Below are 25,508 nucleotides of genomic sequence, written 5' to 3'. Positions count from 1 at the left end.
TTTTTAGAGTCTGTACACATATGTGCTATGTAAACAAAACAGCTACCTTGTTGTGGACCAGTTTTTTCATTTGAAATGAATAATGCAACAATAATTTCTCAGGTTTTATTTAAGGCTGTATTTGTACAGAGATCTGCAGTTTACAAAAGTGGCGAAGCAAGGAACTGCTTTTGTTATGTACAAAACAGAACAAAAAGAGAAAATATTGCCTGATCCTTTCATTTAAGAAAAAAAAGGACAGCGAAATTTGGAATTCACTCAATTCTTACCTTATTTTTTCCCCCACAAATGCCAGAAGGAAAGCCACAAGACAGCAATTTGTCAAACAATTAAACTGGTATTTGAATATGAAAAGGATATTTCCACCCCGTGCAATTGTGCTTTTTTTGAAATGTTGAAAACCCTTCTATTAGAGTAGTAATTGAGTGAATGCTTAGAAAAAAACAGTTTGGTTCATTTTGACAGATCCTTTGTACGCTTTCTGGAGGGTAGACTGTAGTGGGATGTAGGGGGAAGGTTTTATTCATTTCAGTTTTTCAATTCTGAGGTCAGAATGTAGTGGGATGGAGGGGGAAGGTTTATCACTGTCAAGAAGAGGACTGGATGGTGTGACTGTGTTAGAGGATCTGCCTCTAGTTGTTTTAGATTCAACATGAAAACATTATTCTAGATTCTCGTGACCTATCTGCCCATGCTTTATGCTAAGCAGCATGGATTGTTTGCTGTCAATGCCCATAGGAATTTTAGGGAGCCTTCTTGATGTTATGTTGACATCTTATTCCTCTAGTTAGTGAAACTATTTTCTATCACACCCCTTGTGGAATTGATACATAGTTACTTTAACAGGATTTGTGTATTATAGCAGCAATGAAATCTTTTCTTGTTTTTTGGTATATCTGCATGGACTGTTTTACTTTCTTTTTTTAAAAAATAAACTTATTTACATTTACTTGGAGGATAATGGTTTTACAGTAACTGTGCTGGCTTCTGCCATACATCAACATGAATCAGCCGTGGGTATACATATATCCCCTCTCTCTTGCAATCCCTTCCCACTTCCCACCCCATCCCACCCCTCTAGGTTGTCGCAGAGCGCTGGATTTGAGTTCCCTACCCTTAATGGCACATTTCTGTGGGGTTTCTATTTAACACATGGTAATGGATGTGTTTCAGTGCTCCTCTCCCAACTCATCCCATCCTCTCCTTCTCCCACTGCGTCCACAAGTCCGTTCACTATGTGTGCATTTCCATTGCTGCCCCATGTGCAGGTTCATCAGTACCATCTTTCTAGATGCCATATATATGTTAGTATATGGTATTCACTTTTCTCTTCCTAACTTACTTCACTGTGTATAATAGGCTCTAGGTCCATCTACCTCAGAACTGACTCAAATGTGTTCTTTTTTATGGCCGAGTAATATGCCAATGTGTATATGTATCACAACTTCTTTATCCTTTCACCTGTCAGTGGACATCTGGGCTGCTCCCATGTCCTAGCTATTGGAAACAGTGCTGCAATGAACACTGGGGTACATGTGTTTTTTTTTCAGTTATGATTTCCTCAGGATATATGCCTGATAGTGAAACTCCTGGGTCGTATGGTAGTTTCATTCCTAGTTTTTTAAGGAATTTCCATACTGTTGTCCATAGTGGCTGTATCAATTTACATTCCTACCAGCAGTGGAAGAGGGTTCCCTTTTTTTCCATACCTTCTCCAGCATTTATTGATCATGGCATCTGGTCCTATCACTTCATGACAAATAGATAAGGAAACAATGGGAACAGTGACAGACTTTATTTTTCTGGGCTCTGAAATCACTGCAGATGGTGACTGCAACCATGAAATTAAAAGACGCTTGCTCCTTGGAAGGAAAGCTATGATCAACCTAGACAGCATATTAAAAAGCAGAGATATTATTTTACCAACAAAGGTTCATCTAGTCAAAGCTATGATTTTTCCAGTGGTCATGTATGGTTGTGAGAGTTGGACTATAAAGAAAGCTGAGCACCGAAGAACTGATGCTTTTGAACTGTGGTTTGGAGAAGATTCTTGAGTGTCCCTTGGACTGCAAGGAGATCCAATCAGTCCATCCTAAAGGAAATCAGTCCTGAATGTTCATTGGAAGGACTGATGCTGAAGCTGAAGCTCCAGTACTTTTTGGCCACCTGATGAGAAGAACTGACTCACTAGAAAAGACCCTGATGCTGGGAAAGATTGAAGGCGGGAGGGGAAGGGGATGACAGAGGATGAGATGGTTGGATGGTGTCGCCGTCTCGATGGACATGAGTTTGAGTAAGCTCCGGGAGTTGTAATGGACAGAGAAGCCTGGCATGCTGCAGTCCATGGGGTCACAAAGAATCGGACATGACTGAGCAACTGAACTGAACTGAACTGAGCTGAAGTCTCATGAAGGCGGTATGACTTCTATTTTTGTTTTATTGTAATTGAATTCTTAAACATCTTTCTTGGGAACTTTTCATGTTTCTGATTATTTTTTGCTTCTTTAGGGTCAATTTATAGGATTCACAATATAGCACTTTCCAAAGTCAGTGTCACTTTCAAAGCGCTATATTGTGGGAATTTCTATTATTTAGTCAGAATAGATATTTTAAATGTGCAATCACATCACTCACTTAGTAAATATCTTTGGGTCAGATAATTGCAAAGAAATAGAGATATTAAGATGAATGAGAGAATTTTTTGAAAGTTTCTTCAGTATTCCTTTTTTAGTTACTACTTTCTTGAAAATGTATAGTATACTATAAAAACTTGTAACTGAAATGGAGAACCTACGTTATTTGTTAGAATGGGCAAACATATCTCTTGGTCCCCATGAAAAACATTAGGGTGACACTGAAATTGGAGTTAGGAACAGGGAATGGATCAGACATGAACAGTGTCCTAAATAGTACTCAGTATCCAAATTCAAGAGTAATATTTGCAATAGTATTTCTTGCTGGGGTACTTACTTTTTTGAGTCTTGTTTCGTAGTAGCAGTCACAAAGCATCCTGATGTTCCCAGCATAGGTAGCTAGTTGAGGAATCTGGGGAAAATACAGGCAAAATGTGACAGAATTTTATCAGGTGAGCATGGGCTCATTTGAAAAACTGGCTTTTGGGCTTCACATTTTGGGCAATCAGCATGGTGGTCCCTTTAGTGATTATTTCACAGAAGTTAATATTTGCAACTTTTGCTCCCTTTGAGAATGCAACCACTGTAATACTATCACATGTTGTTGAGAACAAAGGAAGCAGGGAAAAGAGGCCTCTTTTCAGCTTTGCACTGAGTCCCATCATTGGTTTTCTTTGTCCTGGTGGACAGGAGATGCAGAGAGAAACCCAGTGCCCAGCAATAGTGCAGTGCGTCCAGGCTATGGCTCCCTGCGGATGGGATTTCAGCTTCTGGCAAGGACCTGGGGCAGTTTATGAGCTTTCCTACGAACTATTTTCTCTTCCCACCTTCTGAGAGGCTGTCCTCTGCAGGTCCAAGAATAGTGAGGCTGCACTACTGTCTATTCTGCAGACTCCATAATAAGTTGTGAGAAAGCATGTCCTCACATATTTTAAGTCATCTACGCGGCCAGTTGGACAATGAAAGGGCAGTAAGCAAATTGTAAGTCTCTTGCCTAAGTTGCTCCCAGTTTGAAATCTTCTTAGTACGCTGGCTGACAGCAGTGTTAGCCGGAGATCTCTTAATCCCTGTATAGATCAACCTCTCTCTAAAATGAATCACTTGACTTTTTTTCTGTCTAACATTGCAGGGGATGGCTTAGGAGACTAACCTTTAGATCTGAAAAGTCTGCAGACGGCTTCTCTACTTGATAATTTTGAATTTTATTTAGCTTTGTTGGTCTTTTGAGCTTCCCAAAGGAAATAAATTCGCCACTGAAATGCAAATACAATCATTATTTTCTTGTCTTGTGGAGTATATTTTTACTGAGATAAGTAGATAATGTACTGTTTTTAAAGTCCCAACTACAGTGTTTTTATTTTTATTTTTTTACATTTAGGAATTCATGTATTATTCTTTCTAGGTAATTATAGAATTTTTCAGTCAGTAATTTACTAAGCATATATCATATTTTTAGTGCTGTGTAAAGATTGGGAACACAAAAGAAATCCGAGGCACAGTTCATGTTTTTGTGTTGGATATAATATTGTAGAGAAATTAAGCCAAGTCAGAAGAAACGTTCTAAAGAACAAGAATTAAATGTTCAACTGTGTAGTACTCACATGTAAGTCAATAGTGAATATGGATGAATGAATGAGTGAATGAATGAATAAAAGTGTTCTTTCAAGAAAGAAATCATTGTAGATTCTGTGTGTCATGGAATAGATGGAATATGAGCAGAACCATGAAGAATGAATAGGATTTGGCAAGTAGACAGAAATGGAAGAAAAATGGTCCCAATACAGGGAGCAAAGGTGGCAAGGTAAAGGTGAGCGTGCCCTGTTTGGGACCCTGAGAGAAGAGGCCAGGGTGGCCGGAGGACAGGCTCAGTATGCAGGAGGAATGAAAAAATAAAGCTGGGCATCCCCCCCTTCTTCTCTGATGTTGTTCAGTTGCCAAGTTGTGTCCGACTCTTTGAGACCGCATGGACTGTAGAGCACCAGGCTTCCCTGTCCTTCACTATCTCCCGGAGTTTGCTCAAATGCATGTCCATTGAGTTGGTGATGCTATCTAACTATCTCATCCTCTGCGTCCCCCTTCTCCTTTTGCCTTCAATCTTTTCCAGCATCAGGGTCTTTTCTAGTAAGTCAGCTCTTCTCATCAGGTGGCCACCGTATTGGTGATTCAGCTTCAGCATCCAGTCTTCTTTGATAAATGAATCTCATTTCTGTGCCTGTCCTCAAATGACGGCTCATGATTGGTTTAATCCACTCATGACATTCTATTTCCCAGCCTCCTTTGCAAATAAAACAACCCTGTGACCTCATTCTGGTCAACGTGAAGACAGTTGATGGCACTTATGGAAAAGCTTTTTAAATGTGATAACATGTTTATGATAACATGCAGGAACTTCCCTTTCCCCTTTTCCTTGCCTTGAATGAACATATAAAGCCTAGAGCCATATGGCAACTTTGCTACCACCAGGAAAAGGCTAAGAGGTGTTGTCTCTAACACCACCGAACTGCTTTACCTATACCAAGAGAAGCCTGCTTTTGGACTTCCTATTATGTGAGAAAAGTCAAACTCTGTTTATATTTTATATTTTATAGCACTCTAAGTCACAGTTTTTAAAAGTTACTTGTGGTGTTTTGACATTATTTTAAGATGACTAATCTGTAATAGTGTGCAAGGTGAATTGAAAGGGGTAAAAATTGAGGTGGGTGTCATAGCAAAATAGACCTGGGATGAAGAGATTTTGTACAAGACTTACGGCAAGGGGAATAGGAGGGAGGCAGACATCTCTGGAAGCTGGGAGCTCCCCAGGTGGCACTAGTGGGAAAGAACCCACCTGCCAATGAAGGAGACAGAAGAGATGGAGTGTCAATCCCTGGGTCGGAAACATCCCCTGGAGGAGGAAATGGCAACCCACGCCAGTATTCTTGCTGGAGAATCCCATGGACAGAGGAGCCTCCTCTATAGTCCGTGGGGTCACAAAGAGTCAGGCACAACTGGAGAGACAGCACGCAGGCATTTCTAAGAGAAAGCCACAGAACTTCAGGGTTTCTAAACAGGAAAATTAGTGGGATAGCCATACCACCTTAACAATATGCAGATATGATAAAAATGAATTCTCTTTTAAGGCATATTGAGGTCTGGATGATGATGGGACATCCAGGTGGAAATGTTCAGTTAACAGTTTAGAAACAGAGCATTTAAATTCAAGTGGTCTGTAGGGTGCCTATGACCTTGGATGTGGACAGAGCGAAAAGTATTAAACAATATCTCCAGTTATGAGTTGAGAGGAAGAACAGAGGTCAGTAGTATAAACATGGAGACAGAGAAAGTAGATAAGACAAGGTTGAAGATTAAATAGGGTTCAATGCCATCAAAGCAAAAGGCATTGATGGGGCATTTAGGAAAGGCATGTTGCCTGGATGAATGTGATCATCATCAGTATCTAATGCTCTAGAAAAATCAAGGAAAGTGAAGACTGAGGAGAGAAGTGAATCTGGTAAAAGCAGAACATGAATGATTTCCAGGAAAGGAATCTCTGCCAACTTGAGAGCCACACACACATCAGCTGCCTGGATTTGGGAAGAAGATGGGGGGTTGTAAGTGGGAAGGGAAGGGAGTAGAAACCAAGGGTGGTAGAGAAAGACTATCCATTGAAAAAACTGGAGATTGAGAAGGCTGATTCTTACAGAGGTAGTAGACTTACCAAAAGATGGTTTTAAAAAGATCAGAAACCAGGAAGGAAGTAGTAGAAAGTTTCCAACCCAGCAAAATAAGGTTATTGGTGATGTTGGAGAAATATTTTATTTCTTTATTATTATTTTTTAAATTAGTTTATTTTTAATTGAAGGATAATTGCTTTACAGAATTTTGCTGTATTCTGTCAAACCTCAACATGAATCAGCCATAGGTACACATACATCCCCTCCCTTTTGACCCTCCCTCCCGTCTCCCCCCACCCCACCCCTCTAGGTTGGTACAGAGCCCCTGTGTGAGTTTCCTGAGCCAGACAGCAAATTCCCGCTGGCTCTCTATTTCACACATGGTCATGTGAGTTTCCATGTTACTCTCTCCTTACATCCCACCCTCTCCTCCCCTCTCCCCATGTCCCTAAGTCTGTTCTGTCTGTTTCTCCACTGCTGCCCTTGAATAAATTCTTCAGTACCGTTTTTCTAGATTCTGTACATATATGTTAGAATATGATATTTATCTTTCTCTTTCTGACTTTTTTCACTCTGTATAGTAGGTTCTAGGTTCATCCACCTCATCAGAACTGACTCAAAGGCGTTCCTTTTTCTGGCTGAGTAATATTCCAGTGTGCTGTCTACAAGAAAGCCGCTTCAGACCTAGAGGCACATAGACTGAAAGTGAGGGATGGAAAAATATATTCCATGCAAATGGGAAGCAAAAGAAAGCTGGAGTAGCAATCCTCATATCAGACAAAATAGACCTTAAAATAAAGATTACAAGAGATAAGGAAGGACATTACATAATGATCCAGGGATCCATCCAAGAGGAAGACATAGCAACTGTAAATATCTATGCACCCAACATAGAAGCACCTCAATACATAAGACAAACACTAACAGACATAAAAGGAGAAACTGACAGAAACACAATAATAGTAGGAGACTTTAACACCCCGCTCACACCAATGGACAGATCATCAAAACAGAAATATTTTGTTTTTAGGGAGATTCAGACACTCCTCTGAAGTTGGAGGCCAGTGTTAATAGCTGTAAGCAAATATACTTGGTTGTGTCTGTCTCCACAGGGTAGGTGACATCAGGTGTCAGGAGCTGGGATGGTGGTGGGGAGAAGTGATGAGGGAACTTGGGAGGGATTAACTCTGGAGCAGCTATTGTGAGGATGTGTGTGAATGGGGCATCTGTGCAAAGATCAACAGGCCTACCCTAAGTGAGGTGACAACCATCCTTGTCAAGGGCAAGGCTGCCTGATACTGTGTCTTCTTTCTCAGCTGGGTCCTTAGCAGAGAATTGGAAACCGAGAAGGAGATCCAGCACTGGGTGGAGATTGCATGCAGAGTAGCAAAGGTCAGAGAGTCTAGAGCAGTGTTCCTGGGGAGGGAAGAGGGTGAGAAGTCCAGAAACGGGGAGGGCCTTCCAGAGGTCACAGACAGATGTGGAGGGTGTGATGGGGGGAAGAGGCCAAGAAAGGACCTGAGGAGAATAAATGTGGATCTCGAATGCCGAGCGGGACTGCCAGGTGGCTAGGGGTAAATATTACCTTTAGTGCTTGGACACAGCGGCTTGTTAGGAATAGAAGTTTAATTTGTTTTCTTTCTTTTTTTTCAAAGAAAAAAAATCACTTGGATGAAATTACATGCTGTTTCAAAATGTACTGGTGTATTATTTACTTAGAAATACAATTTAGGCTGAGTATAAGTTAGGCACAAATCTAACAAGCTGTATGTCACTTAGGTAAGACATCCTAAATATGAAATAAAAAGCATTGACGCTCCAATTCCAGCAGTATTTTACCTTTCCACGTATTCAGCTATACTCCTGGTGGACTCAGCCTGGAGTTTCTGACAGTGTGGCTGAAACCTGCCATCCTTTCCAGCGTGTCTTCTGCTAATCTCTATGAAGCACAATTTTTAACAAGGTTCTTAAAAAGCACACTAAGGAATTAGCAGCTGGCTTATGACATGAGTTCCTGGTGTTACCTCCACACTGCAACTGAGCTATATAAGGACCTTCACTTTCAGCTCAGGAGGAATCCTGTGAAACTCAGGTTTATATTAATTTATTAAGGGATCATTTCTCTATATTGGGATTGATTTTCATGTATGTGTTATGCATGCGTTTTCAGTTGCTCAGTCATGTCTGACTCTTTGCAACCCCTCGGACTGCAGCCTGCTAGGCTCCTCGGTCCATGGGATTCTCCAGGCAAGATGGAGTGGGTTGCCATTTCTTCCTCCAGATATGTATTAGAGCAGCAGTTTTATTATATAAAAACTATAACTGTAAAAAAAAAAAACTATAAATGTAAAAACTATATATACACAGTAAGGAATAGAAATGAAAGATGCAACTCATGAGGACCTTACTAGGTCTTTAGACTCTTATTTTCTTCTGATTTGCAGAAGTGAAGCATTATCATGGCAGAAAATTTGAAAAATAGAGAAAAAGAGAAAAAGTAAAAATTGCTCCAGCTTCCTGGAGAATACCATTATTTGCTTATTTTTTGGTGGGCGAAGGGTTTTTGAAACCGAAATCATGTTAAACATACCTTTGTTTCCCGCTTCAGTCGGTCAGTTCACTTCTAATATGTAGTTTCATTTTCTGAAAACTCTAAAGTCAGCAAGAAAGGGTGTTAGAAGAAAAGTACGCAACAGAAGAGGTGGCAGAAAGCTGAATTTCTATGGGAGATGGAAAGGCTGACTAGCTTGCAACCCCTGCTGTCTACTCGGAAAAAAGTGATTGCAGTGAGTATAGCCCCCATTGCCCCCCAGTCTTTGGATGATGATTTAACTCTATTATGAGTTATACTAAGTTCCTTTTAGGATTAACTCTAAGTATAGATAAAATTTAGTTTTATACCCTGGTTATGCTTGTTTACTTACAGCCCAAAATATAGGAATTAATTTTGGGTAATGAGTTCTTTCATGTTGCCAGATTATTTTCCTTTGTGTCTGTTTTTTTGCATTATGTTTTCTAGTGGAAATCAAATGTCTGTTAAAGTGAATCAACTGACTATTCAAGTCAGATTTGGTTTAATTTCCCAGTTTTTACTGAGTCTCATTTAGTATTCTAGTTTTTTGAGGGCTAGGAATCCTAGGCAGTAGAGAATATGAGACATGTTACATTATTTAAGTGGAAATTTGAACTCTTTGTAAGTTGGATATGTTGTTTTAATTAGTATTACATAGGATATTTTCACTATTGTTTTAACTCTGGAAATATTTTGTCTGTCAGTTCCTTTTGCTTTATAGAATTTCCATTTTGAAATTGAGGATGAAAAGGAATAATCATTTTGTGTTGACTTATATTTAATATAAGCACTTGAGAAGTAACTAGGAGTGGGAGAGAAGGGGGAATATATTCATGGCTGTGCATTCTGGCATAATGAATTTTAGTCAGAAACCAATGAGTCTGCCAAAGACGCAAATGTTAATTTTTTAATACATCGACATTTGCTTAGGAAATGATTTATTTAAATGAAACATAAAAACAGATTAAGAATTGTCTGTAATAATGCATAACTGCCTAACTGAGTTTAGTTACAATTATTTCTGGAATAAAATGCTCAGGGATGAAGTGGGATGTAAGGAGGTGAGCACAAATGTATCAGGGCAGAAATGTACCACTTAATTTGATAGAGCGCTTCACTGAGGTATATATGTATATCTTACTACTCTTAATTTCAATTTAATTAGCAACTTTTTGTGGAGTTGAGTTTGAATTACAGTGTTTACTGGTGGAGTGCTAGTATATATCATTTGTCTTTTGCGATGTTTTCACAAGTTTCGGTTTGAGGTTGACAAACTATGACTTGCAGACCTAGTGTGGTCGACCCCGTTTTTATAAAGCTTTATTGGGACACAGCCACATTCATTTATTTACGTATTATTTATGGTTGCTTTCATACTACACTGGCGGAGTTAAATAGTTTCAACAGAAGTTATATGCACCAAAAGCCTAAAATACTGACTAGCTTTTTTCTGAAAAAATTTGTCAACTCCAAGTTTAAGTCAAACTAAGACCTTCCCTTCCCTTAGCATTTTTTAAACCTGACAGCATACAATTTCTTTAGAATTGAAATACCAAGATGCTCAGAAAGACAGAAAAGAAGTGAAAAGCCTGTTCATTTCCTTGGAGAATTCTTCAGACAAGACATATATAAATGAAATAACCAGAGGAAAATAAAACACTTTATAACCAAGGACTAATCGTGTGATGGTAGCAAAAAAAAAAAAACACCAAAAAACAATCCTTCTATATTCTGTATTGTAAATGTATGTGAATTGAAAATTATTTCAATCTGGCCAGAGCCAGAGTTCTCAAAAGTACAATGTGAGCACACTAATATACTAGAAACTTTTTTGACTTTATGGCTTAGAAATGGGAGCAACAGCCTTTTGCACATAGTTATATGATTAGATACAGGTTAGCCAGAGTTCTAAATGAGTCTGGGACTTTTCTAGAAGTTGTAGAGTCAGAGAGTGTGATGAACTAGGCTTTCCTGACTCTGCGCTTGGAAAGGGCAGTTAGGATATTTTTGTGATTGATATATAGGGATGCCCCCACAACTGCTTCTAGGAACCTAATTTGAGTAACACAGATAGGGAGACTTGGGCTCAAAACCTAGTGAATTTCTGTCTTCAAGGACTAAATGGAGTCAAGAAAAATAACCATACCGGGGAGAAAAGGGGGAACTTGGAAGGAACCCTAGAAGCAATTATAAAGTTACCTGCAAGCTCGAGCAACTCAGGATGTTGTATCTGTAATCTGTGTCATTTGCATTTAGTTTTGTACCTTAACTTTCTTGCATTATAATAAAGTGGGTTCCAGCTTTAAACAATGGGGATCTTTCTATTCTATATCGAAAGGTCTGTACAGAACAGGGAGGTGGAAATCAGAGAGTGAAGCACCCATTCACTTTATATAAGTCTTTCATGAGCATATTAGCAGATTAAGAACCTTGTAGAGTAGAAGCGTTTTGTCACACTGTACCAGCTACCAGTGCCATAGGAATCAAAAGTGACCTGGATTAACTGGGAGAACTTTGTGGAGAACATTATATTTTGTCTCAGTTTCTGAGAAGAGTATGCATTTGGTTTGATAGCGAAATAAGAGGGTGACTCTGGGACTTGAATAAGCGTGGTTCATGTGGAAGAAGAACTTGGATGGAGTGAATGGCCTGTGTGTACAGTTGGTATATTAGTTGAGCAGCTAGAAGCGTGGGGAAAGGGAGCAGGTGGGTGGGTGGCAGAACATAAAGGAACTAAGGCACCGTTTTGGTCAGCCTGGTTTCTGATTCCGTCACGTTTACCTGAGGCGGTATGAGCAGATCTGCATGGTTTGGGAGTGTCCAGGATTTGTTTGCTCCTAGTTGTGACTGGTGACAGATCACATTCTTGGAGGGAAGGAACATCAAGTGCCTAAACTACAACAGCATAAATCTCCCTAAACAAGCAGCACCTGTAGCTTTCTGGCTCTTTCCTCAAAACTTTTTATAGAAGAAGATAGGATACAAGTAGTAAATAAACAAAATTACCTCCTGATTTTATTTCACTGTAAGGCTAGTTGGGAATCTGTTGAGAGCAGTCATAGAGCAAAAGAGAAAAAGCAAAGATAGGACTCTTTCTGTTGTTTCCCCAAATGGACTTTCCCTAAGAGTGTTGCCTGCTTAAGAAAGGTGGATGGCACACAGGAAGGCTTCCAATGTAGTTTAAGCATAAATTCTCCTAGGGGGAAGGGAGTGCTGTCCAATAGCCCAGGATGTGGCAGTAGACTTGGCAGATGCTGTGGAAGCAGCAGGTGCTTACAGGTCCAGAAATCTCCAACTCATTAGGATGGCTGTAAATCACAGCATCTTTCACACTGTTTGAGTGAAACTTGGCACCTCCAGTTTACTACTGTGTGGAGGTCACACCATCCCTGGCTTCAAAAATATTGATAGATGGCACCTTCTATTGAACAATGAAAGTGGGTGGGGCTGTGCCAGTAATGATGGATTGGGAGCCCGAAAGATTCTGCAGAGAAGAGAGTAAGAGGATGCCAAGAAAGCCTGTCTTTTTGTAACTGAAAACTAGTAAATATGAAGAGTTGCTGGGCACATCTATCACCCAGCGTCACTGTGTCCTGGAAGAGCTTGTAAGAAAACTGTAAGACTAACTTGGACAAGGATGAATACCCCAGCACCTGGGTGAGTGTGGGCCTCCCAGGCTGGGCTGTTTAGGGAGGGGTGAGGAAGTGAGGCTTGTGATTTGAGAATCGCCTCCTGCCGTGTTCAGTCTGATGTGGAAAGGCTTCTGGCTCACACTTGCCTCACCAGGCCGTGTAAATGGCTGCAGCTTAATATTCAGGGCTTCTGTCTGCCAAGGCCTGTGTTTTTTTCCTCTTTTTTTCTTCATGGTTATTATCATATGTAGATAATGGTAGGTGAGATTTGGAAGAAATTAGAGACTTGTGGAAAAACAAACTTTACCAGAAAAGGAAAAATAACTCTTTTCATTTGCCAGTAGCATGACTAATATGTAGATGCTTAAAGATCCTTTATCTCTCTAGCATTCCTGGGAGCAGGGAGTGGGGAGAAAAGAAAAGAAAAAATTATCTTTTATTTAAGTGTATAAAATGAATATCTAAGCAAAGGTACTATTTTGGGAAACTTAGAAATAATAAAAAGACAAGAAGAAAATAGTTGATAGAACTCTCTTAGTTTAAAGCAGAGTGTTAGTATGGTACTGGCACAAAGACAGAAATATAGATCAATGGAACAGAATAGAAAGCCCAGAGATAAATCCACGAACCTATGGACACCTTATCTTTGACAAAGGAGGCAAGGATATACAATGGAAAAAAGACAACCTCTTTAACAAGTGGTGCTGGGAAAACTGGTCAACCACTTGTAAAAGAATGAAACTAGAACACTTTCTAACACCATACACAAAAATAAACTCAAAATGCATTAAAGATCTAAATGTAAGACCAGAAACTATAAAACTCCTAGAGGAGAACATAGGCAAAACACTCTCCGACATAAATCACAGCAAGATCCTCTATGACCCATCTCCCAGAATATTGGAAATAAAAGCAAAACTAAACAAATGGGACCTAATGAAACTTAAAAGCTTTTGCACTACAAAGGAAACTATAAGTAAGGTGAAAAGACAGCCCTCAGATTGGGAGAAAATAATAGCAAATGAAGAAACAGACAAAGGATTAATCTCAAAAATATACAAGCAACTCCTGCAGCTCAATTCCAGAAAAATAAATGACCCAATCAAAAAATGGGCCAGAGAACTAAACAGACATTTCTCCAAAGAAGACATACAGATGGCTAACAAACACATGAAAAGATGCTCCACATCACTCATTATCAGAGAAATGCAAATCAAAACCACAATGAGGTACCATTACACGCCAGTCAGGATGGCTGCTATGCAAAAGTCTACAAGCAATAAATGCTGGAGAGGGTGTGGAGAAAAGGGAACCCTCTTACACTGTTGGTGGGAATGCAAACTAGTACAGCCGCTATGGAAAACAGTGTGGAGATTTCTTAAAAAACTGGAAATAGAACTGCCATATGACCCAGCAATCCCACTTCTGGGCATACACACTGAGGAAACCAGATCTGAAAGAGACACGTGCACCCCAATGTTCATCGCAGCACTGTTTATAATAGCCAGGACATGGAAGCAACCTAGATGCCCATCAGCAGATGAATGGATAAGGAAGCTGTGGTACATATACACCATGGAATATTACTCAGCCATTAAAAAGAATTCATTTGAGCCAGTCCTAATGAGATGGATGAAGCTGGAGCCCATTATACAGAGTGAAGTAAGCCAGAAAGATAAAGAACATTACAGCATACTAACACATATATATGGAATTTAGAAAGGTGATAACGATAACCCTATATGCAAAACAGAAAAAGAGACACAGAAATACAGAACAGACTTTTGAACTTTGTGGGAGAATGTGAGGGTGGGATATTTCAAAAGAACAGCATGTATACTATCTATGGTGAAACAGATCACCAGCCCAGGTGGGATGCATGAGACAAGTGCTCGGGCCTGGTGCACTGGGAAGACCCAGAGGAATCGGGTGGAGAGGGAGGTGGGAGGGGGGATCGGGATTGGGAATATATGTAAATCCATGGCTGATTCATATCAATGTATGACAAAACCCACTGGAAAAAAATAATAATAATAAAAATAAATTAAAAAATTAAAAAAATAAATAAAAAAATAAAGCAGAGTGTTAAAAGATTGTTTTGTCTGGTGTGTGCCATGAGAAGATTTTAAAATATAGGCCTTATAATATTCCTTTGACTTAGATGGTGGTATTTAAATTAAGACTTAACATCTACCAGGTATTATTCATTTGGCAATTTGGCTGATATGAAATGAACTGGAATTAAAAACTCCTTTCTAGCCTTCCTCCTTCCAAAATCTTTGTCTTCTTAACATCATTTTGCTCTCCTTGCCTCTTCTTTTCTAATTCTTCCTTTATTTTCTCTCATATGCTAGAGAACATCTGGAAACTCTCTTTAGAGGCTTCATGATCCTAGATTAAGCAATTGTTACAAAGGTGACCTTTGTGGGCTATTTTTGATTTTCTAAAATTGGTTTTCTTCAAGTAGTTATATTTGAAAGTGCTATGCGGTATAATTATTTGAAAGGGAAACATTTTAATATGATACAACCATAGAGAGTGGGAACTAAACTAAGTGTGATCTGTTTCTTCCAAACTCAAATTGCAAAGTTTCCTGGCTTGAACATAAAATGAAGTCAATTTGAGGGATTAGGGATGACAAGAAAGCTATGAACAATGAATAAAGTCATTGGAAGGGGGATTGAAAAATGGATAACAAGAGGAACAAAGAAATGGATCTTTCATGTCGATGGAGATATTAAACATTCAGTGGGTCTTAACAGATAAATTATTTATTTGCAAAATAATTTTGCAATAATTTTTATAGAAAAATTATAAACATAGTATAGATAGAGCCTGTATACCCTTTACCCAACTCTTGCTAATGTTAACATTTTATAGTTTTATATTTTAAGTGTTTATGAGTCTATGGTTTATAGATGTTACTACTTTCTTATTTAATTAGGAAAAATCATAAATAATGAATTTTCTATTCAAAACTTCACATGCTTGTTTATACTTTAAGACTATATCCCATTCTGGTGTAAATATTATAGCTGAAGAGTTACTGGCAACAGAAAGCAGTCGGGGGGGGGGGGAAGAAAAAGGATTTTAGAGTTGGGGAGATCGAGGTTCAAATCTTGGCTGCCCCATTTGACTCCCAGTGTGTTACTTACCCTCTTGAGACTTAATTTTCTAGAATATAGAGTGAGGATGGCTTCCCTGGTGGCTCAGGCGGTAAGGAATCTACCTGCAATACAGGAGACGTGGGTTTGATCCCGGGGTTGGGAAGACTCCCTGGGGAAGGAAATGGCAGCCCACTCTAGCATTGTTGCCTGGAGTTGGGAGGGTTGTCCATAGGGTTGCAAGAGTTGGACATGACTTAGTGGCTAAACCACCACCAGAATGAGGGTATCAGTTATTAACTGTGGGAACTAACTAGAGTGTATTTAGCTCATGAGTTGGTTCTTGGCCATTTTGCTATGAGATCTGCTCTTTGTCTCCCGCTCCCCTTCTCTGCATGGCAGAGGATTCGACCCCTGCTGGCTGATGTGGCAGCTCCAGTTCTGGCCAGTGGGAGGCGCTGTTAGGAGAGTCTACAGCTATGTTGTTTGCTCTGCAAAACGAGCCCACTGTGGCTCTGGCTTCTTCCGTGGCTCCGGCCCTTGGGTTCTGGTAACACCGCGTCCTCCTTGTCTGGGAGCGGAATAACTGCCTACTGTGCTAATCTCTGTGTTGCCTCACTGTCTGCCCTTGGTTTCTCAGCTCTTCCAGCACTTGTGTATATGAAGTCCCATGTTAAAGTCCCTCTCTTTTGGACACTTGGAGTGTTTCCTTTTTCCCCCCTCAGTGGACTTTTATTGATTCAATCCATTTCAACAATCTCACTGTGAACCACAGTCAACTTCAACTAAGCTGAAGAACAATGGTCAGGAGAAATCAGGCCGTTCAACTAGTGGTAACTGCTACGATTGAGATGGGCCTTGAAAGAGGAGCTGGCTTTTGGGGAAAAGCTGTAGGTTTGGTGTCAAGCACGTCAAAGAGGCAACTTCGTAATTTCACTCATAGGAATATGAGGGAGAAAGGGAAAGGGACGGAGTTCAGAGGGAAGAGAGGAGAGCAGTGAATGGCTCAGAAGGGAAAGCGCTCTGGTGCCGTGAGCACCCTGGACCCATCTCTCCAACTTCATTGACCCCAGCCCTGTCACGCTAACCTTTCTGGGGACTAGAATTGGAGGGTGGCTGCTCAGAACCTAATCTTTGCCAGTTGGGCAGCAGCTCCTCACCAAAGAGACTGAGGTAAGCAGGCTGTTCCTCTTGCTTGTGTAGCGTTTTTGAGAAGAGTGCTGTGGGAGGAGATAAAAATTGACCTCCAAATGGCCTGCAGGAATTGAGAAGCATTTTTGGGACCAGCTTTTACATCCAGACTTAATAAACAGAAAACAACAGACACTTGAAGTTTTAATTTCCTCATGGGTTAAGATAGTTCACGGTGGGGATGGTCAGCGTTGCTACAGCAGGCTGGAATCCACTTCCTCACTGTGTGGGGACATTATGGAAAATGGTCTCTGAGGGACAGAAACAAGCCTGTGTCTTCAGCAGCAATGTCTAGATATATTAAGAAATGACCTCAGATGGAAAACAAACATAAAATCATCCTGGCAAATCAGAGTCAGCACATTATGTGGCATTCATGATGTGTTTTATGTGTGTGTATTGGAAAAGAGAAGAGTCTAATAAACGAAGACAAACAGGAAGTCCTTCCCAAACTCTCTTCCCAGCTACTTTCAGTCACGTTGTGCAGGTCGAAGGTTCTGGGAAGAAAGAGTTAGTGCTCTGACCTGCCTTCTGCAAGTGTAATGTTTCCTGTTTTGTAGGAACTAGGGGCTGAAGAATGCACAAACCAGTGGATTTAAACTCTTAAACTCATGACATTCACGAACCTCAAGAACTACTGGTTGAAGCCGCTGTGTTTGTGTGTGTGTGTATGTGTGTGTGAGAGAGAGAGAGAGGAAGAGAGAGATTCCAGATGTCCTTGGAACGTCATAGTATATCTAACTTCCAGATAACCTCCAGTTAATTAAATAACTGATTCAATTGAATTGAATGTTAAATGCATCAATATTCTATAATTTCCCAAACTAATCTTTTGTTTTCTATGGTCTTTTCCAATTCTGAGTGAATTAGATTTGGCTGGAGAAAACTATTTATGATCTGTCCTCTAAAATATAGTGAGATGGAGCATGGTTTTCCTTGGATTGATGCTTCCATTAATAAAACTTTTAATTCACAACATAAATAATATAACATTTAAAGTCAACTGCTGACCTCAGGGAGCAAGCAGATTGCATGATAAGAGTTGTATAGCCACTTTTACATTTTTTCCTTTCCTTTTTAATAAATGATGAAGGCTCCAGTCTTGTCATAAGATCACATTTATTTATAGTGATAAGGACAAAGCTAATCCTTGTTTCATTACTGTGATCAACAGTCACACAAACACAATGGAACCTGACATGCTGTCAGCCTCTGCTCATTACAGCTTTCCAACCAACCTCCAAGCTCATGGCTGGAAGTCAAATGGGATGGGCTAATTCCAAGTAGGAAAGAAAAATAATTGGCTTTGGAGAGAAAGGGACTATTAAAATTTCCATATGAAATTTCCACCACTTCTTGGCTTCAGACGGAGTGCTAGTTACACTAAGATGTCTCTGCTGAAATTTTGAAATTAAAAGTGTTCAAAGAAATGGAGAAAATTATTACAGACAATACCACTTCAGTAACATTTCCCTGTCTTCATGTTGTTTATCTCATTACTAATTAAAAACAAAATAACCAGAAAAATTCTAGCAACAAAACTTTTCATCAAAGAAGTCTTTGGGTTAAGGCAGTTTTTCCTATCCTTACAAAATTGAAGTGTTTTCCCACCCCAAAGGGATAGATTCATTTTTTTAAAAATTGCTGTAGACATCAGGCAAAGAGTGTAACACTTTGTATGAAAAATCAAGATGGACAAAGGCAACTTTTTGGCCATCTGGCTTTTAGAGACAAAAACTTTGGAGTCCAGCAGACCCAGGCTTAAATACTCAATAGTCTCTGCTTGGCCTTGGCTTGATCTCCTGTCATCTCTGCTGTGTGATCTTGGACAGGTAACTTCATCTGTCTAAGCCTCCATTTTTCCACCTGCAAAACAGAGATAAGAAAACCTCTGCAAAGACCTGCTGCGAGGGAAAAATAAAGTGATAGTGTGCAAAGAACTTACACGACAGAGAGCCTGGCACATAGGAAGATTCAAACCTTAGTAGCTGTTATTTTGTTTTTTTTTTTTTTTAAAGCTTTTATGCTATCTGTTTGCTTTTGTGACTATTAGCATTTGACAGTCTGCTTTCTGTATTACTAAATGTTGTCATCACAGAGTAGCCCCTGAGTCATGGTTGAGGCCTCACAGATAAGATAGAATGGTGGAATTGTTGGATGTTGCTCTCATTTGGACTTGAGGACACTGCATTCAACCCTTGGATGGCTTTAGCAGCAATGGCAAAAAACAAGCTCAGTTTCATTCATTGCTACCCACTATCCTCGATTTTGACTTTTTGAATAAAACAAGATTTTGTGCTTGAGAATATGACACACAGATCTGCTAAGTAAGGTTGCACCTGGCGTGTGTGGGTGCCTTGGTGAAACCCAGGGTGCTTTGCTTTTCTTTATATTTTTAATAATACTTAGCAAGTAGCGGAATTAAACTTGCGAGTCATTTTAACAACTACTTTTCTTAATGGAGATGAGCTTCTTTATCTCCTACTGGTTAATACCTTGTGGTGCTAAATTAGGATCCTTGATGTGATTGTATTCCTCACGAACATTATTAAGGACTCATTTTGCAATGGAGAGACTTGTAATTCAAGCAGTCAGGAGAGCAAGGTATTCTAGGCTTTTGATGGCTTTAGGTTAAAGGAGAGAATGAGCTGGTTGGGAATACGGCCAGAACATGCTTCCCAGTTTGGGGAGAGATGGGGAGGAAACTCATTTATTTACTGAGTACTAGAAGCTTTGTATACATTTAGCCTAGTATACATTTGTATGCATTTAGTATCTTTAAGGGAGGTATTATCATGCCCCGTTTAGGCTCAGACAGATGATTTCTTCAAGATTACGCGGTGAATAGGAAAGCAGTTTTAAAAGGAGAAGAAAATTACAGTTTTGACTGCATAGTGTATTCTGTGAAAATCCATCAATATGTATATTTAGAATTCGTGCACTTTTCTGTGTATGTGCTATACTTCAATAAAAATTACCTATCAAACAAACAAAAAAAAAATAGGTCTGCCTGGCTCAAAGTCTGTGCCTGTTTCTCTCTATTGTGCTGCCTCCCAAGAAGCACATGATGAATGGAACTCCACAGAATTTCCTCCATCAGTCACAGCTGGTGTAATCAGGAATAGTGCTACTTTTATTAACCAGACCTGGCTTTGAAAGACTTGGACATTTCCAAGGAAAAAGGCACTCAGCGCAGTGCAGTTTCTTAACACTGAGGATGTATATTTGCATATGACAAGAATTCTGAAATGCTGTTCTGAAAATGCATTGAGCTTGTTGCAGTGTTATTCATAATCATGAAAAATCAGGGGAAAAATCCCCCAAAATACCTCTCAAAGAGGTATTTAAATAAATATTATGTGGTTTAAAAAACTGCTTATTTTGAATGATTTTTATGGTATGTTGTGGAAAGAAAAATGGTAATGAAACCACATATATAGTAGGATGGCATTTTTGTGATTTTTTTGTTTACATGTTTGCATAAACAACGTGTCTAGAAAGATAGTTGTTAAAATATTAATAGTGGTATCTTTATAATTTGTGATATTCATTGAATTTTACTTTCTTTTCTATGCCTTTCCATAGTTTGACATTGTTTTCCTGTAATTCTACTAACAAATTTTGCTTTACTATTAGTTAAAAAAATGCCTTTAAGCAGAGACTGCATCCTGAATTAAGTATATTCCTTTTCAAGCTATCTACTGTGAAGGAGGAAGCACTCATTTTACCATGAGTTCTGACACATTTAAGCAATATAATCTTGTAGTCAAACCACAGGGGAGCACTTCAGAAATAAAATGAACCATTCTGTAAACTTAAGCGCATTCAGTTACCAAACTGGCCTAAGCATTTAAAAAAATATTTTAAGGAAATATTTTAAAATACTAAAAGTTAAATATCTTAATTATACTCTGTATAAGCAGATGGTCTACATTTCTGTACCAGGGTCCTAACAAGCTGAAAAATGGTTGTTTTACTACCCCAATATATATTTTGTATGGCTCACTTAAAAAAAATTCTTTATTCTCTTTAGTTTTAGTATGTAAAATGAAAATATCTCCTGCCATATTAATAAATAAGAAATGTCACAGCCATCAGCGATTCCTGGCCTCCAGATGTGAATGAGGGCTCCCAATGCTGTGATCCAGTGGCTGCTGCCGCCCCCCACAGTGACTGCTGAGGAGCTGGGGGAATGCAAGAAGCAAGGTGAACAAGGAAACAAGATTGGCCCAGATAGCTGAGGTGCATATGAAAGGAATAAATTCAGTGAGCCCAGAGGCTAGCATCTTCCCATACATAGAAAGCTAAATTCCTTGATACCTGATCTTTTATGTTCAGACTGCCTGCTCCCTTTGCTGCAAACTTGTATATAGCCAGACTTCCCCTTCTGCCTCCTTGGAGCAGTTTTCTCAGAGGTACTGAGATACTGTTTCCTGGGCTCAGAGTCCTAAACTCAGAGTCCCACCAAATAAAATAACCCTGTACTTTCAGGTTGTGACTATATTAGTTGACAAATATAATGACTGAGACATGTGATTGCTTTATTTTGCTTTATTCCATTTTATTCCATTCTAGTAACTTTCTTCTATCAGGCTAACTAAAGACAGGATTAAAATCATACGAATTACATTCTCATGCAAAAACAGATGATAGAGCATGACGTGACTTTTAAAAATCTTTTTCTTGAAGATTTTTGAGGACTAACATAACAGAATCCTGAGTATATTAATATGTACATTTCATCACCTGTAACCTCCAACACCAATTGTGAGCTCTAGCTCAGTGCTTACAATCACTAATCCCGAACAATCTCAACAGCATTTCTCCCTTTTGGATAAGCAGGTCTCCAATTTGGAAGGCTGCCCCCCCACACTTACTTGAATTTAGCCAGCTCAAACCTGAGACCAGCTCAAGCCTTTTGGGCACAACAAAGTCTCTCCTCTGAATGCATTAACTATGAAAATGGACGATGTAGCCTAACAAATATTTTTTTCTGTTGAGAATTGGTATGTATGAAAAGACAGAATGTGTGAAAAGAAAACCAGAAGTTTGTATTTAACAAACCTCATTTATTAAAAAGAATGTATGAAGAATCAAGATTTTTTTCTGGAAAACCTAGCTGTTTGTTTTGTGTATAATACCAGTAAAATTGATTTTTATTTGTATGTTTTACATGTCATGAGGTGGGAAAAGTCTTTAGATTAACCATGTCTGACAAATATAAGTTCTCTTACCAAAGTAAGGCCTTGTGTTTGGGAAGAAAGGTGTAGTTTGCTTACCAGAGAAAGAAAAGACCCGAAGGGCCTGTGTACATAGTTGGAAGAAAGTAGTTTTAGCTTTTGGAGAAGGCAATGGCACCCCACTCCATTACTCTTGCCTGGAAAATCCCATGGATGGAGGAGCCTGGTAGGCTGCCGTCCATGGGGTCGCGAAGAGTCGGACTCGACTGAGCGACTTCACTCTCACTTTTCACTTTCCTGCATTGGAGAAGGAAATGGCAACCGTCTATGGGGTCGCACAGAGTCGGACACGACTGAAGTGACTTAGCAGCAGCAGCAGCAGTTTTAGCTTTTAGAGAGGAAACATGGAGAGAGGACATGGAGAACGGGGTTGGAGCCAGTGAAATGTCTATCAGTGACTATCCCTGCCTTTTTGGCCCAGGACACATATACTCAGAATCTGAAGTAAGTCACAACGTTTATTTATGTATGGTTTTGGAGGAAATTGGGACTGGTTCTGAATTCTATGTTTTGCATGCAGAGACTTTGCGCAATAGATAAAACTCAGGCAGGAGACACGGAGGTGTAAGGGCGTTCATGTTGCAGGAACTCCAGAAATGTGCGTGGTCAGGGGAGCTGTGGGCTGTCACAATCTATAGCCATGGTTTGGGCCACGCTAAGCCCAATATGCGAGAGTGTCAGTTTAGCAGGCCTGGGCAAGGTGTCTGGCTACATGTAACGTTACCAGCGGGAGATGTGCCCTCTCCACGTACAAGTGCAGGAGTGATTTGCGGCTGACAGCTGACAGCTCACATGCTTCTGATATCCTACTGGATTTGAGTCCTTTAAAAAAAGACCATTAGTCAGCTTTTCTCACCCCTGTTTCCTTAAAAGTAAAGAAATCAGAAGTTACCTTTCAACTTCAAATGCACAGAAGTAAAGCCTTTGCTGGTCTGTCTATTCATGTCTTCACAACAGGAAAATGTATTAACTTTGAACAACTAAGGTAAGGGCAAGCACCATACTTTGGGAACCAAGGATGTAGTAGAAAGAATGCAAATTTGAAACCAGATACATCTGAGTTCTAATCCTATTTGTTATCTGGGAAGCTTTGTTGTTCAGTTGCTAAGTCTTGTCCAGTTCTTTCGGACCCCATGGACTGCAGCATGCCAGGTTTCTCTGTCCTTCACCGTCTCCTAGAGTTTGCTAAAACTCATGTCCATTGAGTTGATGGTGCTATTCAACTCTCTCATTCTCTGTCACCCCCTTATCCTCCTGCCTTCAATCTTTCCTAGCATCAAGGGCTTTTCCAGTGAGTTGGCTGTTCGCATCAGGTGGCCAAAGTATTGGAGCTTCAGTTTTGGCATCAGTCCTTCCAGTGAATATTGAGCGGTGATTTCCTTTAGGACTGACTGGTTTGATATTCTTGCTCTCCAAGGAGACTCTCAAGAGTCTTCTCCAACACCACAATTCGAAAGCATCAGTGCTTCAATGCTCAGCCTTCTTTATAGTTTTTATAAACTTTCTTTATAGTTTTTAGTAGTGCTTAGGTTTATTCTCTTTCTCTTTTTATAATTTTCTTGTGCATACTTAAATAAGTTTTTGCATACATTATGCATAAATATATGTATATGTATTTTGCTTGTAAAGTGCAATATAAGCTACCATGTTTAAACATGTAATACAGATGGAAACTGAGGAGGAGAGGCAGAAACAAAAGGAAGAGAGTAGGCCAATAAAAGAGTCGGGAGGGGTGAACAGTCAGCAAAATAATAACTTGGCTGGAATAGCCACATCTTAGTAAAACACATCATCTGAATTCAACTCAGGAATACAAAGTGAATCTATTAAAACAAGCTGTTAACTGTGTGCGAAGAGAAAGGTCACTTGGATGCATGAGTCTGATAGCATCGATTAATCTGCATGCTTTGTCTGAATCATTACTGTCAAGATTCTGTAAGTTTAGATACTGAAGAGAAGCAAATAATGTTGAAATGGAGAAACCAATCTGAGAGCTGTTTCCCGTGTCAGTTGAGGATAAAATCACTGCTACCTGCTCTCCTTACATATGTGACTAATGTGATAATTGTACATTTAGTTGCATCCCAAGAAAGAAATATGGTCATCACATTAAACATGGGCTTTGTTCCACAGCCTTCGCTGGTGGCTCAGACGGTAAAGCATCTGCCTATAATGCGGGAGACCCAGGTTCAATCCCTGGTTAGGGAAGATCTCCAGGAGGAGGAAATGGCAACACACTCCAGTATTTTTGCCTGGAAAATCCCACGGACAGAGGAGCCTGGTAGGCTACAGTCCGTGGGGTCACAAAGAGTCGGACACGACTTCACTTTCACTTTGTTCCATAGTTTCTCATGAAGTAGTATTTTTTTTCTCATGATATGAGAAAGAAACGCCAATTTGAATGCAAAAATTCAATGATCATGTAGAAAGTAAATATTATATGGAGATAGTAGTCTCATGGAACTGAACTCCAGGAATAGCTGTTAAAGAGAAAGAACCCCAGGCATCAAATGCCTGGGTTCAAATCTTGCTTCTACCTCTTAGGCAGGGCCCTTAGTACAGTGCCTGCAGTATAGTAAATGCCTAGTAAGCTAATAATAATAATCATAGCATACAGCTATGGCTTCCCTGGTGGTCCAGGGATAAACAAGCCACCTGCCAATGCAGGAGATGTGAGTTCAGTCCCTGGGTCAGGAAGATCCCTTGGAGAAGGAAATGGCAACCTACCCAAATATTCTAACCTGGAAAATCCCATGGACAGAGGAGCCTGGTGGACTTCAGTCCATGGGGTCTCAAAGAGCTGGAGATGATGTAGCAACTAAACAACAACAAAGGGATTTCTCCAAGCTTTTATTTAGTGTTTATCGAGTGACTACAACATGCCAGGCATGGCCCTGGGTACTAGGGACATCTACTCTCAGGGAGCTCTGGGAGACAGGCAATAAACTTGAAAATAAGAAGTTACTGTAATAATATTAGATACTAAAGATGGAGCAATGAGCAAAACAAAAACAAAATCCTTATCTTTGTGAGCTCCTCTTGCTGCTGCTACTGCTAAGGCACTTCAGTCGTGTCCTACTCTACGTGACCCCATCCCTGGGATTCTCCAGGCAAGAACACTGGAGTGGGTTGCCATTTCCTTCCCCAATGCATAAAAGTGAAAAGTGAAAGTGAAGTCGCTCAGTCGTGTTTGACTGTTCGCGACCCCATGGACTGCAGCCTACCAGGCTCTTCTGTCCATGGGATTTTCCAGGCAAGAGTACTGGAGTGGGGTGCCATTACCTTCTCCGGAGCTCCCGTTACAGTACCTTATATTTGTTTGTTCATGTTATTCTGGCTCATTGTAGCTAGTTTGTAGTTTAGATTTCCTGACTAGAGTTTTCTGCTTTAACCAGCAGACTGAATTCCTTAATTCAATGATTTACAGGTTAGCTTGCAACTTAAAATCTGTCCATTTTATCCTCTTTTGGATGTTAATTTTGT

General features: G+C 39.8%; 1 protein-coding gene and 1 non-coding gene across 3 annotated transcripts in view; both read left to right on the top strand.

Annotated features, from left to right (window-relative positions):
• PLCL1 (phospholipase C like 1 (inactive)) overlaps positions 1-25,508 on the top strand; it is a 369,733-nt gene that overhangs the window by 241,775 nt on the left and 102,450 nt on the right. The window lies entirely within an intron of this gene.
• On the top strand, positions 24,162-24,233 carry TRNAY-AUA (transfer RNA tyrosine (anticodon AUA)). Its single transcript has one exon. It is a non-coding gene; the product is annotated as a tRNA-Tyr (tRNA).

Source organism: Dama dama, chromosome 8, assembly GCF_033118175.1.
Source record: "Dama dama isolate Ldn47 chromosome 8, ASM3311817v1, whole genome shotgun sequence".
NCBI lineage: Eukaryota > Metazoa > Chordata > Mammalia > Artiodactyla > Cervidae > Dama > Dama dama.
The sequence above is the reverse complement of the archived record's forward strand: the minus strand, read 5'-3'. Positions and strand labels throughout refer to the sequence as shown.